The sequence below is a fragment of the Platichthys flesus genome, chromosome 7 (assembly GCF_949316205.1).
Source record: "Platichthys flesus chromosome 7, fPlaFle2.1, whole genome shotgun sequence".
Classification (NCBI taxonomy): domain Eukaryota; kingdom Metazoa; phylum Chordata; class Actinopteri; order Pleuronectiformes; family Pleuronectidae; genus Platichthys; species Platichthys flesus.
Window position 1 is genome coordinate 14,559,564 of NC_084951.1, and position 14,017 is coordinate 14,573,580.

General features: G+C 42.3%; 1 pseudogene; it reads right to left on the reverse strand.

The window, feature by feature from the left end:
• Window position 1: 1 nt before the first annotated feature.
• On the reverse strand, window positions 2–713 carry LOC133957064 (free fatty acid receptor 3-like; annotated as a pseudogene).
• Between the last annotated feature and the right edge of the window lie 13,304 nt (window positions 714–14,017).

The window sequence follows — 14,017 nt, forward strand, 5'->3', positions numbered from 1 at the left end:
CTTACAGACATAGACGTTCTCTGGCTTGTTGGTGGGTCCATGTGTGTGGATGGAGATCCACTGTGACCCCACTCCTGGCTGACGTTAGTCACCTCCGCCCAGGCCTGGCTCCTCTCAGAGAGCGTCGGTGCTGCCTTGACCTTTACAGCACCATTGGTGTTAATGTACTGAGGCCGAATCCCTTCATTTCGGCTGAAGCGACTTTGCCGACCCCAGATTCTTCCCATGATGACCCTGGACACGGCCGGCGACAGCATCAGCATGACGGCAGGATCCAGGAAAACTTAGCAGGAGCCAACGATGTGCAAGGAGTTGTAGGTGGCGTGGCACAACACGAACACAGTGAGGGTGGAGAGCGTGACTATCAGGACTTGCCTCTTCCCCATGAGGGGCAGACTGGAGCGCCACACAAGAGTAACGCAGCGCAGTGTGCAGAACGAGGTCACGACCAGGGGCAGGAGGAACAGCATGATGGACATCTCCAGACGCAGAGGCAGCAGAACGGCCAGCTGAGAGGCGTTGAAGTTGTCGTAGCAAGATAAGGTGTCATCCTTGATGGAGACAAAGTGGGCGCCCCCTTCGGCCACCAGGCCTCCGCCGAGGTGTAGCAGCACCAACGCCCACAGTGCAACGCTGATGACGCAAGATATTCGAGCGTGGCGGTATCTCTTGTAGATAAGTAGGCAGAGAACCACATCTAAACACACCGACATGATACCAAAACCCCACAGACCCAGTCAATGGCCCGTGAAAGGTCCAAGTGAGAGCGACACCTCTCTCCAACCTCACAATGACTAATCCACAGCGCCCGGTGCCAGAGGCCACTACAGCGCTTAAAGAAGCAGAGCATGCACCGTCTTTTATGTAACGACATAAAATGGTGGCAAAATATTTGCCACCAGGCTGTTGTGATGCTGTCGGTTGCATTCTTGTCAAATGGACTATTATGTTGTCTGTTGTACATGTGTGTCTGTGTAGGGTCGGTGGTACTCTGTTCATCTCTTTTAACAAAACTCCCTAATTACCAGCCTCGACCACTTCAGATGCGGTAGTGCAATGAAGAGCAGAGAATTTAACGAGGTGTCTCGTCTCTAAATTCCATGATACACCTGGAGCACTTCCACTTCACTTCCTGTTTGCCAAATTTACATAATCACAACCCCCCTGTTGACCTGACACTGTATATTTATCTAAACATCACTAACACAACATGCCATACCTATATTAGGTGTCCAGCCTTGGATAACATTATTTCAGAGCTCTGATTCCAAGAGGAAACCAAGGCAAGGAGACTTAGTTATTCATGGATGATCACCTAATGGCCCCATGCACTTTCAAAGGGCACTGCTCGCCAACAGTCCATAGGGTGACTCATGTTCCAATGCGCACAACACCCCCACCTTCCTGCAAAAAGGAGAAGACAGGCGGGCGAATTCTGCACAAAATTAGATATTTAATTTTCTATATCAATCATTTAAAAATAAAGTAGTGCTTTGCAGGCTTTTGGTTTTAAATTAAAAACTCCTGCCCTTGTATGTTGTTTTTGCTTTGGTCGACAGTGTGATCTCCATTGGTCCATTAATCACCCAGCAAGCTGGTTCAATGCAATTAACAAGATCACTCACAGTATGCAGTATCCAGAGGATGTGGCCCCTTGTGAAGCCCCATGATACGATTTGTGATTTGTGAACATTGTGCCATGCAAATAAAATTTGATTGATATAATTATTATTCCAATCTGTGCATCATTTATGTACTGAAGAGAAAGTACTGTGGGGAGGGTCCCTTGTGATATTATTGCACCCTCTGCTGGTTAGAATCGTGGCATCACCATATAATGTGGATTAAAAGACCAACAAATATTGGAAGATCATTTCAGTACATTTATTTCTTTCTGTATGAAATGAAGATGGAAAATTGGTGAGAGGAAACCTGCCCACCTTGATGCTATACCATACAAACGTGTTCACTCTGAGACCTTGTTTTATTTGCAGTTATTTGTTCTGTTGTTCTATGAGATCACTTGGTGACAAATATTCATTCGCAGTTTTGCACAGTTTTGCACAATCAGTGTCATGTCTCAGAAGAATTAGCACGGTGATCCTCCCTCCTCCCTCCGTCTCCTCTCCGGCTGTCGTGGCTGACCGCTGAGACCTCTGCTGGGGAGGGAGAGCTTCGCTACCATCTGGGCTGCAGCAGGGAGTGGCTTTAGGAACCATCAGCAAAACACAGAGACACATAGAGGAACAAAGAGGAATAAGATGTGGGGCTTTAGTCAAGTCTGCAGAGCTATTAACGACGAAGGAAAAAAAGATTTAATAAATCCTTAAAAATAACAAAGATGTGATGTATCAGAGTCTGTTGTGAGTTGAGAATCTATAATCAGGCCCATGTTTATATAAGGACCCCCCCCTCCCCAGCAAAAAAGCTATTTTTTTTTTCAGAATAAGTCCAGCATCCTTGTGTCTCTGTGTCAGAAGTGAGGTAAGGGGGTTTTGTTATTAGAAAAACTTGATATCTTAAGACAACCCAGTGATGTTTTCTCCCCAAACAGTAGAATACAGCTGGTTGTGCCATTATGAATCTAATAGCAGGGTGATAGTGACCATATGAGCATATATGACTGTATACCTAACAAATAGATGAAGTGTACATGGAGTACGGGGAGACTTAAGGAACATGGCTTTTTTTAATTTGCCTGGTGAGTTATTTCCAGCCTGATATACCTGGCCTGCTCACCAGCCCCTGTGTTCAGATTCATGTCTTCATCAGTAACAAGGCCAGGAGTCACTGTGATAAATTCTGCGGTTGTTCAGACACCCTCATACGGAGCCTGGCCAGCTGCCAGCTCCATCAGCAGACAGCTCTGTCTGTACACCTCCTCTGCTCTCCGCCGCTCTCTCCTGGAGACAAACGACCTCATATCTGCCATCGCGCTGTGGCCGCCATTGATTATCAGTGCTCGCAGTCTCATTCTCTCCTCGCCCTCCCCTCCTGCCACTATTTCATTTATCTTCTTGTTTTCTTCACACTCCATTTCATTATCGATCTGGGAACAGGCCGACAAGAGCCTGATGTCTCTGTTGGATTGTGCTGTGTGTTTATGTGAAGCAATAGCAAAGCCCTCCAGCAGGCTAAGAGCAGAGACAAGAACTGATCCCCGATGTTTTAGCGTGCTTTTCACAAGCTGCTGCCCTGACAGGACGGCTCACGTGATAAAGAAAGAGTGTCATTCTCGCTGTAAAGATGCTCAACTTTGGGGTCAGCAGCATGTTGCCTGAGTTAAAATCCGCCACAGCAGCCATGAAAACTGGCAACAGCCTGCCATTAAAGCCATAAACAACAGAGTACGGGGTGAAATGACCTGGTCATAAAACCTGGCTAGTCTCGCGGTTTGATGTACAGTTCTGGGCTCTATAAAAACCGCCTTTGCTCTGAGCTCCATGGCCATTAGTGGGAATGCTTATCGCCATATATTTCAAACTGTAGTCGCCTACTGAAGTTGTAGGTATAATAGCAACTCCAAGGTTTTCCTAGTGACAGTCGAGAAAACGAATGATTATTATAAGCGGGTAAACGTAATTGGCCATAATTCACAAGACCCACAAAAGGAGTCTCTGGCTGTAATCAAAGCTGGTTTCCATATATTGAAGGTGCCTCTCTGACAGGTCGTTTGTCTGGCTGCAAGTTGTTACACTCCCGGCCCAAGATATATGTGCAAACTTTAAAAAGAACTTTGAGAAGCTGCATGATCTTTATACACCAGTAAGTACAGTATCCATAGGTATATTCAGGTTCAGAGTATTTATCACTTACAGGACCTTGTTCTGCATATTTACAGGAGATGGAAGGGACACACAATGCTGGAATAAGTGTTAAGACCCTTTACTTGAGAAAAGCAGCAATACTGTAATATATAGAATACTCAAGCAGTGTTGTACAGAGAATGTTAGTTATGTATTGAAAATGTTATTTAGCTAAATGTATTTGCAAGTTTTATTTAAATCATCAAAATAACTTATAATGCAAAAAAAAAAAAAAGCCCCTAAAAGTGTCATAGTGTTATAATGGCAGAATTATTATGCAATTTATTGGATTTCTTCAGATGTAGCTGCTCAAATCTTGTACATACTAATGAGTAGTTTAAGCTGAAAGAAAGCATCACATTTAATAAATCAATATAAATCTGTAGGCTAAAGTAATGACTGACTAAAGCTGCCAATGTAGTGGAATAGAAGCTCATTACATATAACTAGAAATGGCTACATTCCACCAATAGTAAAATGTTCAAAACTAAATACCTGAACTTGACCGTGAACCTGAACCTTAATTTTTCCGACCGCCAAATATATTTATATCATCTAATAATATACTGAACTTGATTTTCACTCTTTATATATAATCATTTGGGCATTCACCATAAACAAATGACAGACATTGGTATTCACTGTTCATGTGTTAAAAAAGAGTGGATTCAAAATGCAGGACATACAACTTATTGTTGATATAGCCATTTATCACCACTAGGTGGTATCATTAATGTCACTGTGCTTCAGTGTGTGACACAGTGAGGATGACAGGCAGGGTCGAAGCTTTAAATTACATCGCTCAGACTTTGTGTTTCAGACTCACCGTTCAGAAACACGCATTGCACAACCATTCAACCAATTCAACATCCACATCCACCAGCATGTCTATCTATAGATGACACGGTACATGTGTCATCTTCCTGGTAAGTTCACTGTTAATCCTTAAAATTCTTGAGCTGATAGGAAAGAGAAACTCTGAGTTTAATTACACAGCGTGCAGACTGCAGCCCTGTACTTACAAACATCTGATATCATCAACGGATACAAATGGTATTCCAGCACTGAAGTTAGCGGGCCAGACAAAACAAACACTGGCTACTGGCTTTAACCAAAGATGGCATCACATCAATTAAATAAACAGGAAATATATTCTGGCTCTCCAATACAACAGCACAAGACAAAGCAAGGGGAACTTGCTGGGGTGGAAGCCGTGCTAGAATGAAAACGAATAGCAACACTTTGTCAAAACATTCACACACGCACAGACTTCAATGGGCACAGTTGCTGTTTGATACACAAAAGGCTGCTGCTCTCTCGTCTCTTTCCTCGGGGTCAGAGGTAAAGCCCTGACCTGATGAGGCCAACATGCCCCTGTTAATAAAACAATAAACAGCAGTCTTCTCTCAATAACCCCCCACGCCGCACCCTCACCAGCAGGGCTAGCTCTCTGAAACCTGCAGTTCCATCCCTCTATACGCTTAAACTACAACTGACAAACAGTCATGCAAGGGGCCGTGAGCACAGAGACACGCACACGCACACCCATCACTTTGTTCGTGCATCTAATTGCGATCACGATCCAAATGTACGCCAAATGCTGTTTACGACCTGTGCTAAAAGGGAGTTTAATAAGACTTTATTTACTCTTTGCCCACCATATGTGAGGCTCCTGAGTGTTTGAAATCTAAGATCAGTCACAGGGGGGGGGGGGCATGTGGCTCCCAGGATACCTAATACGCTGCGTGCTCCAGGGCCGGTGAGAAGAAAAAGAGCACAATTGGATTAGATACCAAAATAGGGTCAGTGTTTGTTTTAATCAGTCTGGTGACACAGGGAGCTCTTGAAAGCACAGAGCAAAGAGAGCCCGGAGAGAGAGAAAACCAGAGGAAGGGGAAGGGGGAGAGAGAGTGAGGGAGACAGATAGTGAAAGAGAGAGGGAGAAAAGGGGAAAAAGAGAGACAGAGAGGGCAGCCGGGGTGATTGGTCCCCAGGCTGTGGCTGGATAATGGAGACTGGAGGCCGCAGGGGTAGCTGTCTGGGGGGTGGCTGGCCTCTCAGAGTTCACTGTCAGGTCTCCAAACCAAGGGGACAGTGGTCACTTCCACTCTCCCAGCCTCTCTTAAAGTCAGCTTTGACTAATATGCGGTAGCTGGTTTACTTTCCAGCACAACGCCAGCAAATCATCTGACAAAGAGAACCACTGAGGAGACGAGCGTCCATGAAATCGATGATTTATCTGTTAAAGAGGATTTAGACGAACAACAGCCATCACTCTGTCGCTTTTTGGGTTGACAGCGATTCAAGTGAGAGCGATTGAAAAATGAGGCTGGTAGTGTCAACAGCCTTGTCTTAGTCTGGGCTATCTGGTTACCAAACGTTTTGGTAATCTCAGGCCCACTGGATAAGAGGTTTATAAAGTGAGAGTGCCGCAGCTGACGATTGAGAATAATAGTGCACACTAGCAGGCAGGGGAGGATCAAGTGTAAGTGCTAGGCTTTGGCTTTTTTTTCCCATCGAGGTTGTTGCAAGATTACCCCCCCCCGAAAACACACACACACTCCTACTCCCTTCCAAGCCAAGTCAGTGAAATGTGGCTCACATCATGGCTGCAGCTGACTACACTTTCCATTGCAGGGCTTAAAATCCTTGCTGGGATACGGCGCTGAATTTCAGATGTCAAATACGATTTTCCTTCTCGCCCCAGGACAGATTCTGTCTGTGTTAGGGGAACGTGTACCTTTGTTTCGCGTGGACAAAAACAAGAAGAGCAGTCAGTATTCATGGCTATAATCTGAGATGCCACGGCTCAGCTCCCTGAAGAACGAACAGGAAAAGACACAAAGGCCGATGGATTGTTCATTAAATAGACGTATTTTCAGGTTCATAGTATAGACCTCAAAGTCAGTCTCCAATTTACGATCAGTGGAGTAGCTCCAGAATGTAGATCTCAGTGGTATTAACGACTGATGTTTTATAAGTCTGGCTTGGTGAGTTTCTCGATTATTTAGCTCCAGAATACCAAGACATGACATATAAAAACATCAAAACAAGTGCTATTCCCTCTCAATGGCCCCCATGCACCGTCCACTGACCAAAGAGTTGAGTACAGAAAGGAAGAGCGAGAAGACTTTGAAAAAAATATATAGTGGCAAAATACAAGTTTCATATTTATTTAGGTAAAGTTGTACAAAATGAGATTTTGTGCTGGATCTCTTAGTCTTAAATGCATTTCTTATGCTCTATGTGAACATGTTTGTGTGTCTGTATAAACATAAAGTACATTAGTGTGTCGGAGACAGGCAAGAGAGCAAGAGCAACCAACTTTATCCATCAGCCTTCTCCGTGGTGTTTGGAAATGCTATCCCCTGGTCGGAAGTGCAAATCCAGCTGCTGCGAAGTGGCCATAAATTAGATTTTCTGAAACTTGGTGCAGACGTCTCCAGCCCGCTACAGCCTTCATTATCCTCAACCTAAGTCCCTTAAACTTTCCTGATCACTTGTCACGGGCCTCAAATTATCTCACTTGTGCATCAGCTCTCCAGTCTGGTTGTGGGGCTGCTACTCTTCATGTCCAGTCGAACAGTTTAGTCTTTTACTTGAAACTCCAGGAGCACAATTATCTCTTCTGAGAAAGTGGGGACACGTTGAAAACACAGCGACTCGTGCTTTTTTGCTCTGGGCCTAGAGGTTAGTGTGATGGGCCTGCTGAAAGCTCCTCCAAATCACAGAGAAATCAAGTGAGTCAGTTCGGATTTTTGCAGCTGCTTTCTATTCCTCAATGTGCAGAGCAATTCCAAACAGTTTATTTTCAATCCAGCCACTTCAGCCCCCAAGGTCATTTGCTTTTTCTCTTTCTAAACAGGCAAAACTCTCACATGTCCTTTCTTGGTGGAACTCCACTCGGCCCGATTCGTTATGCTGGTCTGCTCTTCCCCAGCAGAGTTGTGACGGTCTCGTTCAGATGTGTCAGAGTTCCTTTAACTTACAGACCTCATCTTTTGCCTGAGATCTTCTGATAAGTAAACAACGGGGCCAGCTTTAGCAGTGTGAAGCGTTTCCCTTAGATAATAGCTGAGCACATGTGTTGATGGAAACAGATACTCTCCATGTACTTTACTCTACAGTTTGGAGACTGCACAATCGGTGTCAAGTAGAAGTGCAGTTTTTATATTTGCTCCATTAGTCCATCAGAAGAGCATGCACGTGCATGTAGAACCGTATATTCAGCCAAATTCTCCAGGCTGATAAAAATGAAAGAGGATGAGGATGAAAACAACAAAACACCACCCGCCACTAGTGAACTGTGGGTGAAGGGGGGCATTATAGCCAGTGTCTGGGTGGCTGTTTGGGGGGTCGTGCTCTGTGCCCAGGCCCTCAGGGCACCAGTAGCAGGATGGGCCTGAGCATCCGCTGGGAGGATGACCCCAGCTCTCCCTGTGGAGTTTGGCTTGTACAGCTGTATCTGATTGGACAGGAACAAAGGACTGCACTGCACCAGGGGGTTTGGCATTCAGCAGATATAAGAACTGATCCTCTCACACAACAGTCACTACTTTATTTTCACCGATACATTAATCCATTAATAAATGTTGTATGCCACAAAAACAGGTTTTTAGCTAAACTGTAATAAATATAGCCCTACAAAATAAGCTATTTTGCATTGCATCAGGTCAATTATGTCGGCTGTGGAAATGAGCTAATCTTGGCGTTTTATAATATCAGACGCAATAATCGTATGGATTTGAAAAAATGCTCATGACTTGCTGTATTGTTCAAATGAATAAATAAATCACAAATAAACAATGTATGCACTTTGGTTTAAATTTTTGTGTGGTTTTTATTAGTTAGATTTCTGACCTGTATTATTCTGATCTGCAGAAACCTTTCTAAATGCAAACTGTTAAATTTGCTTTTAAATTCGGTCATGGGGAAAGTGATATGTTGCTGAATAGGAAACATTTAAATGTTGCAAACAAATTTCTCTCCTTAACAGTACTCTACGAGAAAACATCCGCACATCTATCTATCTATCTATCTATCTATCTATCTATCTATCTATCTATCTATCTATCTATCTATCTATCTATCTATCTATCTATCTATCTATCTATCTATCTCTCTCTCTCTCTCTCTTTTGGAGCTATTCTAGATTTACATGGGCTTGTGGGCCCCACCTCGACTCATTTGTAAAACCTATTAAATATCACAGCTTCAACAAATCCTCAGATAGCCACAGATAGCAAGAGAGAAATATGAGCACATTAATTTGGTTATAATTTCAAACTGTAATTTTCTCCCCTCAGCTGAACTCGTTGTGGGGGCATCCCGAGGAAAGAAATGTTATGCTCTTCCGCGGACTATTTCTCCAGACAACAACCGAGAGGATCTTTCCAAATATGAGAGAAAGCCGGTGGAGCACCGGGGACACTTTCTCCCGCTGCGCTGGAGATATGAAGCCCCAGGTCCTGCACGGTCTGGGGCCGTAGGATTCCAGACCCGTGTGTGTGTGTCACGAGCCAGAGAAATCACAGCCTGTCACACACACGGATCCACAGACTACTGATTATCGATATGTCAATACGCCTTTACATGACATATGTGACAGCAGAAAATAATAATCCGTTTTCCCTGACGATCATGGAGTTCTATTAAGATTGTAGGGCTTACATTCATTTATAAATTTTGCTCGATTTTACAGAAATAAGTTATCGAGGATGTGTCGGTAAAAATGAGTAAAATAGTGACGATATATGCCGAATATTACAGATTATTTTATCATTGTTGTGCGAATTTAACAGGTTGAAAACGGTCTCAAGGTGTATATGAAGACAGACCAAAACTTTGATTTTTTATTTTGTAGCCCTTTCTGTTTCGTTTCGATATATGTCCCTAATTTGTTTTTTAATTTATTTGACGTCATGTTGTTTATATTTCACGTCGTACATTTCCTTTCAGTTGTTCTTCTTGAATTATCCAGCCAATAATAATGTTATTATTATGAGAAGATTATTATTTTCCTCTATTTTAAAATATTACATTTATTGTTGTACAACATCAAAACTCACCGTGAAGTCGGATCAAAATTTAAAGTTCGTCTTTCGTTAGTTGGCTCGCTTTAATTTATAATCTGTAATTTCCAGCTGTCACAAAAATCTGTAAATGTTTTGAACAACGATCTTTAATCATAACTAATCTTTGCATTATAATGTCAAAATGTAGGTAAAAGGTCGATAACCCGAAAGGTAATCCGGAAAAAAAAACTGTATCCAACGAATGGTATAGTTTGTATGCGCTATTGTGTAACGAAGGAACGGATCAATAACTACGGTTCAAATATTCAGCTAACTGCAAAGGCAAAAATGGATCTAGTTTTAAACACTGTAGGTCAAATAAGAAGTGGCCTATTACAAATTAACCACAAACAGATTGTCTCTCTATAAGCGAGTATTTTTTTGAAATGTACGCAGTAGTATTTGAGGTTTTAACATTTTTACTCACGATAAAAAAGTTGGTTTGGAGAATATAGGTTAACTCTATTTGGATAGAGAAGTATCCTGACAAATAAATAGACAAATAAATAAATAAGGCTAAGCCTTCAACAAATGTATATATTCTATTAAGCCTTTCATTATAAGTGTAATGTAGGCTAAATTAATATTATACATTTATTAATGACTGGCATCAGGATGAAAACAGGTGCTAAGTGTTTTGCAGGCACTTTGAATTCACTCACCTGAAACCAGAGAAAGCTCCTGTCCAATGGATCTGGACCCTGATCTTCAATCCCGCTATTCCAAGTCCAGGAGGCTATTTTAAAAATGAGGAAAAAACTAGAGAAAAACACACCATCAACAAGACAAGAGATCTCATCCCTAACGCCTCAGAGTCCATGCAGTATTTAACTAGTTAAATTAGCCTACTTCTCATTCAATAGTCGACCTAAATCACCCAGAATGAGGCTAATTCAGAACCTTCTCAAACTTGGCCATAGAAAGGCCGAGGCAGACGGAGGCTGAACCCAGAAAAACGTATTCTCCCACCTCCAGGAAATACACTTTATTGACCATCTCTAATCTAATGTTAGCTTATTTGAGCCTGCGCTGCTAAAGAGGATGAGAAGCAGCTAGCTCGGGTTTGAGCACGATGTCTAGGGTTACCTAAATACAAGTCCGTGAGATAGAGCAGGGGGGGGGCTCGACAGGCTTACGTGGTTCTAAATGTGAACAATTCAAGTTAAATACGCTTACATTTAAATAAATGACAAATCTGTTTTAATGGCTTTTTTCGTGTGTGTTTTGTCTACGTCATACTCATGCGTCGCCGCCCAACAGGTCCGCTCCAAAACACATTAGGGATCATTTATTTTCAGCACTGGCGTGTGTCCTCTGTACCGGGGCCTGTGCCGATTGCTAAGGTGCGTTTTCGCGCGTGTGCGTGTGTGTAGATCGTGCGCACCGAGCAGCGGTAAAAGATTGAGGCAGCACCGGTCTGTCCTTCATTAAAGCGGCAGTGAGCGCGGAGCTGAGGCATTCATCACCACGACAGACCGAGCCTTCACAACCAGGACCACACTCAAGCACGCACACACACACACACACACACACACACACACACACACACACACACACACACACACACACACACACACACACACACTCATTACTCTTATTAAACTGATAGCATGTCTGAATTTAAGCTAGCACCTGTAAGGGTCCTTCCACTATGTTGCCATTCCTAGAAGGTAGGCTAGCATAAAGCCTTTTAAAAAAATGTCATATCATCCAAATTAAATTTATTTAAAAAGAAGATCCCATCACTTTGAAAAGGAGTCAGATAATTCTCACTCTTCCTATGAAGTTTTTTAACCACTTTATACGGTGGCAGAGAGAGAGAGAGAGAGAGCCCAAGGCTCTGCTAATTAAGCAAACACAAGCTAATAGAAAAAACACGCGCAAATTCAGAAAACAACTTCATAAATTTGATGACACATGCAAATGAAGAGATGCAAAAAGTCACAACACAATCAAATTCTCAAAACATCTTAATCAATTTGACGACGTGTGCTGCAAAAAGTCACAACACATGCAAACACAGAAATGTTTCCAGGTGACCCAAAAAAGTGATGAACCTGCCTGTAGTTCACTGCTTTGGTACGTTCCATCACCACCGACTAGTAGGAGACTTTAATAACTTGACTTGTGCTCAGGGGGTTTCTTTATATGCTTGCGTATTCTTATTTGCAAGATAAGGCAGCTTATATCATCGCTTTATGAAAAAGTTTACTGAAAAGTGTGGTTTCAGTAATTGGTAATACATTTTTCTCTAGTGCTTATTAACATATTAGTTATCAGAGCTGGGCAATAAAATAAGTCCAATTATTATCGCCATTTAATTTTCATCAATAGCGATATAACAAGGAACTCAATAAATATCAATATATTACATATGTATTGTGCAAATCGGTTAGGATTTTTGACACATAATTGATCTACCTCACATTTGTTAAATCCTTTGCCGTTTATCAAATTGTCTGTCCATAACAAAGAGTTTAAAACCAGAACCTTCACTCAGGACAAGAAATCAGTCTCTAAACTAAAAATAAATAATCTTACGACATTTATCGTGATAAATGTGATATCGACTGAAATGAAAATTACTATCTTGATATCATTTTGGGCCAAACCGTACAGCCCTATCAGTAATTTTCTATTAATAACATTAATTCTTGTATTGCCTTGTTGTGTAAACATCTTCAAATTCACCAAGGATGAACTCAACCAGCCATCAAGTCTGCAATTGAAAACCCAAGTATGTAATTTATTATTGTTAGTCAATAATAAGGATTAAGGACTTTCTCAATTTAATCCATCTGCAAAAGCTAGTCAGTCACCTGTAAATAATTCAATTATTATAAGGAGATAATGATAATTCCACAAATCTCCAGTTATAGACATTGATAATCTCAAACTAGATTTTGGTCCACATTCCGTTCTGCCCTGTTCCAGAAGGTGACTGGTCAAACAGTCCAGTGAAGAGTCTCCCTCATGTAATATAAAAAGAAAACAGGGTAACGCTTCAAGAGGATTTTCCCCAAACCTCACAAATCATTGTTCTTATTAAAGGCTTAAATCCAATCTATAAGGAATTAGTAAATAATGTAGGCTATTAACCAGTAATTGAGTCATTTATTACAGCATATCAAAGGTGTATCGTCAGCAAGTGGTGTTTTTACTTCTGTCTTGGATTTAAACTAAGTGCTCCCAATTTCCGAAACTCCAGCAAGAGAGCAACACGCAACATGTGTCGCTGCAGCAAATCTTTTAGGATGAATCAAGCAAAGAACATTTCCAATTTTTGATTAACAAAAGCTGCAGTGCTTGTCTTTGTTAGTTTGTCTTCATTGTCGAACAAGAGGCGCTTTTGGTTTGAAGTTCACCGGGGGGTTAACTGAGTAGTTTAATATGTCACGATCTTTCCTGCAGGGAAAAATATTGCAATGCTTTGACTTTGTAATGTTTTATGATCTTGCAGAGCTGTGTAGAAAAACAAAATCACACAGTAAAGTTCTAACCAAAACAATACCACTAACCATCTCTTTTTTCCCTAACGTTGGCCAGTGTAAGTCTTTGTCCCTTGTCTTCTGACAGATATGTACCCAGCTCATCTCATGTGTGTTGTGGCTGTGGATCCTGACTTGCTGCTCTCACTCACTGGGCTTCAGTGTGCTCCATGACGCCTGATGCGAGGTCAGACGGGGGACAGCAACACCACTTCCCACTTCCCTTCGAAACCTCAACCCCCTTTGCTACAGCAGAGCAACTTAAGCTTCCCAGAATGCATCTCTCCAGCCGGCCGACCCCAGGGTCAGCAGCTGCCAATCAAGTCCTCAGCTGGCTGTGCAGCTTCTGGACACGAACTGGAGGATGTGAGGGAGGCCTCAGAGAGGAGCCCTGGCTCTGCATATGGGATCATCTCTGTGCATTCATGGCGGCTAATTAAATTAGCCATCCTTCTCCTATTCTAATGCAAACCTCAGGTTGAATCGCTACCCTGTACGTGAGAGGAAAGACCCCAGGCAATGATAGTCAGACAAAGACAGGCAGCTTGTGTGAAGTACAGAACACCAGTTCATTCTTGCGGACTCTGTCTATGTTGGTATACATCTGGCAGGTCAATCTTAATAATGTCTTCTTCCACACACTGTTTTG